General features: G+C 41.7%; 1 long non-coding RNA gene across 1 annotated transcript; it reads left to right on the top strand.

The window, feature by feature from the left end:
* The first annotated feature begins 511 nt into the window (after positions 1 to 511).
* LOC135509971 (uncharacterized) lies at positions 512 to 3,365 on the top strand. Its single transcript, XR_010451033.1, has 3 exons — positions 512 to 577; positions 2,612 to 2,756; positions 2,917 to 3,365. It is a non-coding gene; the product is annotated as an uncharacterized LOC135509971 (long non-coding RNA).
* The last annotated feature ends 1,429 nt before the right edge of the window (positions 3,366 to 4,794 follow it).

Here is a 4,794-nt window from a genome sequence, read left to right as displayed (position 1 = left end):
TCCAACCCTGCTCTTACACCTAATTCTAATCAGCTGCTCATCAGGATCTTGATGAGCTGAATCAGGTGTGTTAAAGCAGGACGGGAAAAAAGTTTGCACATCCCATCGCTCTCCAGGAGGAAGGCTGACCACCCCATGGTTGCAAAACCTGCAAACATAAAAGTTACGTCTGTTCTGAAAGAGAGGTGGAGTGATCTGCAGTGCTGGTAGTCGCTCAGTTGAGTCGGAGAAAATAGGAATCTGCTTTAATTTTCAAGAGGTGCCATCATTGTTGACCAATCAAAATAGAAAACGTAGCCTGCATGGTGACACGTCAGCACCAGTGGAGGTTCCTCATAGGAGGAACAGGAGGACCATCCTCCTCAGTGAATGTGATTGTAGCGGGTTTACTAACGCATTAGTTCTAATAGCTACAGTATGTTTAGCATGACGTTATGTTAGCTAATATAGTGACAACGATGTAGGTTGTGTGTTGTTGTCAACATTTATGATACGGTTTGGCTTTGCCACGTTTTTTTTCGCCTGGTTACAGGCAGCTGATGTGTTGTGCATTGAAGTCCACAAGCGAAGGGAAAAGGTGAGAGTGTAAATGTGAGAAGGAATACAACATTGCTGCTATGAAAGTGAACTGTCTTTTTATTTTTTTCCTTTATTTAACCAGGCAAGTCAGTTAAGAACAAATTCTTATTTTCAATGATGGCCTAGGAACAGTGGGTTAACTGCCTGTTCAGGGGCAGAACAACAGATTTGTACCTTGTCAGCTCGGGGGCTTGAACTTGTAACCTTCTGGTTACTAGTCCCACGTTCTAACCACTAGGCTACCCTGCCACCCCAGGTGCCCCCTGATCAGGGGTGTATTCATTCCACCGATTCTGTTGAAAAACTTTTCTTGGAACGGAAGCAAACGGAACGAAACTGGGCTAAGCACACCTGAATGTGGCCAATAGAAACTCTCGTTTGCAACTGTTGGACAAATGATTACACCCTATATCAACTAGATGCAGCCAAGAGTGTGGTTGATTCTGATATTTTCCAATTGGGAAACTCTGAGGTCATTTTTCTACAACGTCTTTCTAAGTCGGAAATTTCCAAGTTGTCTTGAAAGCTTCATAAATTTCCCACTCTAGCAAGTTTACCAATAAAAATCTATTTTTGGATGAGTCATTTCTGTTGCATGTAAATACATGTATGCATGCTTATCAGTGGAGGATCCTTAGAGGAGGAAGGAGAGGACCATCCTAATCAGTGTATTTCAGAAGTTATTAAAAAAACATTAAAAAGTTATCATTTAAGATAAAACTATACTAAATATATTAAATAAAACACACTGTTTTGCAATGGCCTACAGTAGTCTCAACAGCACCCTCTAGGCTAGCATGGCTTAGCCGGAGGACAGCTATTTTCTGTCCTCCTCCGGCTACATTGACTTCAATACAAAACCTAGGAGGCTCATACTTCTCACCCCCTTCCATAAACCTACTTGGTAATTGAGGATTTCCGGAGGATGTCCAACCAATCGATGCTTTTGCAGTATGAACTGACACGTTGTCCATCCAATCATAGGAACAGATCATTAATCTAGTGTGATGTATTGGGGTTGGGCTGTAGAACATCATGGGGGTCCTATGTGTGGAGAAGCTTGGTGAATCGGTGACATTGTTGGACAGTTAGAGACTGAGATAATATCCTCAAAAAACTATTAGATTAAAATGAGTTTCTTCAAATTAGGTAAATTATATATATTGTTTTCTTGGTTTTAGAACTTCATTTTTTGTTGAGTTTATTTATTTCAGTTTGCTTTGCTAACTTTTGTAACAAGAAGCTAGATAGCTACCAGAATGCAGTTTTCTCTGCCAGAATGCCTTCCTTCAACAATGTAGCGCATTTATTTGTTGTTTATTTTATTGCCCAGATCAGATTCAAGCTTCAAACTGCATCGATCATGTAATGCACGAAGGTCTGTATATTCCAACTGCGCAACACAATGAGAAGGTACTGTAAGAATAAACTGGGAGGTTCTCAAGCAGTTTATCGACACTACTGTATTTCTGGCCAAGTAATTTTTGGCTTTTCGGGGGCACGATGAAAGGGAAGTTCCTCTTACAAGGAGCTTGCAGAGGAAATTGCACTTTACAATGCTTTACTTACTGAGCATGTGGAAGATCCTACGGTCTTCTCTGTAATGTCGAAATCAATTCAGAATGATTTAATAGCTTTCATTGCATCATCCATTAAAAGTGAGATTAAGAGGTTGACTCAGCGCATTTTTTCACATGGCAAATGGATTAAACCACAGACATCAGTTGTAGCTCGCAGTTGTCAGTTTTCATCAGGTATGCGGATGATCAGTGCTTTATTCTAGAAGGTTTCTGGGCTACCTTGATACGTCAAGAGGGCGAGATGCGCAGTTTGAGTTTGACTTTGTGAATTCTCAGATGTCTGAGTTTAATTTAATGGAGAAACGTGTTTGCCCGTTATGAAGACGTTGCTGTAACGGACTGTAACCGCTAGTTCTATTTGCAGCGGAGTAAATTACTTTATGGAGAGCGAATTGCATTTTCAAATCAGTGATTCATGTGTAACTCAATGTATCTGCTATTTGTATTTACAGCTAAGTCCCCTCCTGTTCCCTGACTAAGCCATGATGGCCCTCTCCACTCCACTACCAGTGTCAACACTCCCCTGACAGGAACTGAAACCCTGTCTCATGTGCCCTCTCATCCACTGGTGCATTGAATGTTTCATCTCCATGCACTGTGAGTAGCCCTTTCAATTGACTCTACATACAGTGATGAGAGAAAATCAGATAAACACCATCACATTATTACACATCAATGGGATTAAAAAAAAAATCTTTGCTTGGACTAATTAATTCTTAGCATTTTTGTCTAACTGTGTTGTGTTATGTCTTCCCAGTCAAATCCTGTCCTGCCCTCAGTGGAAGAGTTGAGCTCTTCTCCAACACCATCCATCCATGATGAGCACTGAAGCCTCTGAACACCTCAACCCCTGTTCTGGACTGAAGTCAAGCCTCCGAACACACACCAACTCATACTCTCATTCAATCACTGCTGTGATATCTTCCTAACACTAAGTAGCCATCTCATTGCCCATAATATTTTAATATACATGTCTTTATTCAATGTTTTAGGTTAAAATCATTTATTTTTTTAAACCGCGCATTATCACTTCCGTTGCGGTCTGCATCTATACCGTGGGTCTCTCATTCACCTCCATTTTTTAAATCACTAGCCTCCGCTTATGGTGTTCTAGCTATTCAGTTTTCACACTTTGTTAATGTTTGTTTATTCCATTGCTATGGTCACTGGCAGCAGTCCAACACAATATTCACATCATGACACATACAATCCCCTCTGATCCTGGAAACTCAACCAGACCAGCTCACCAATAAGACAGAGATAATTAACATTATATGATTTGATTGGCTAATGGAAAAGGACCAGATGGAATAGAATGCCAGGAACAGAGGCGATGCCACGTCAGAAAATTGCTACTGCTAGAATCCATAATGCCGATTTAGGGAGTGTGTGTGTGTGCGCATGAGAGAGTGCAAGTGAGAGTGTTTGTAAGCGAGTGACAAGAGAGAGAGAGAGAGAGAGAGAGAGAGAGAGAGAGAGAGTGGTAGAGAGTAGAATGGATGTTAGGTCTTCTGGCCTCCTCAACCTGTACAGACTGCTTTCTCCCATCTTAAACACTCTGTATATAGAGCAGGCCATGCAGAGGACATTCAATAATATTGCATGTGACACAAATGGCTAAACCGCTCAGATACAGTGCCTTCGGAAAGTATTCAGACCCCTTGACTTTTTCCACATTTTTGTTACAGCCTTATTCTAAAATGGATTAAATAAATAAAAATACTCAAATCTACACACAATACCCCATAATGACAAAGTGAAAACATGTTTTTAGAAATGTTTGGAAATGTATTAAAAATGAAAAACAGAAATACCTTATTTACATAAGAACCCTTTGATATCAGAGACTCGAAATTGAGCACAGGTGCATCCTGTTTCCATTGATCCTCCTTGAGATGAGTCCACCTGTGGTAAATTCAATTGATTGGACAGGATTTGGAAAGGCACACGCATCTATATAAGAGGTCCCACAGTTGACAGTGCATGTCTGAGCAATAACCAAGCCAAGAGGTCAAAGGAATTGTCCGTAGAGCTCTGAGACAGGAGTATATCGAGGCACAGATCTGGGGAAGGGTACCAAAAAAGTTCTGACAGAGCTCAATAGTTATTTTGTGGAGATGGAAGAACCTTCCAGAAGGACAAACATCTCTGCAGCACTCCACCAGTCAGGCCTTTATGGTAGTGGCTAGACGGAAGCCAAATCCTCAGTGAAAGGCGCCTGGCAGCCCACTTGGAGTTTGCAAAAAGGTACCTAAAGACTCTCAGACCATGAGAAACAAGATTCTCCGGTCTGATGAAACCAATATTTAACTGTTAGGCCTGAATGCCAAGCGTCATGTCTGGAGGCTACCTGGCACCATCCCTACGGTGAAGCATTGTGGTGGTAGAATCATGCTGTGTGGATGTCTTTCAGTGGCAGGGAATAGAAGACTAGTCAGGATTGAGGCAAAGATGAACAGAGCAAAGCACAGAGAGATCCTTGATGAAAACCTGCTCCAGAGTTCTCATGACCTCAGACTGAGGTGAAGGTTCACCTTCCAACAGGACAATGACCCTAAGCACACAGCTAAGACAATGCAGGAGTGGCTTCAGGACAAGCCTCTGAATGTTTTGGGAGTGGCCCGGACTTAATCCT

The sequence above is a fragment of the Oncorhynchus masou genome, chromosome 23, assembly GCF_036934945.1.
Source record: "Oncorhynchus masou masou isolate Uvic2021 chromosome 23, UVic_Omas_1.1, whole genome shotgun sequence".
NCBI lineage: Eukaryota > Metazoa > Chordata > Actinopteri > Salmoniformes > Salmonidae > Oncorhynchus > Oncorhynchus masou.
This window is presented reverse-complemented; position numbering and strand designations above follow the sequence as displayed.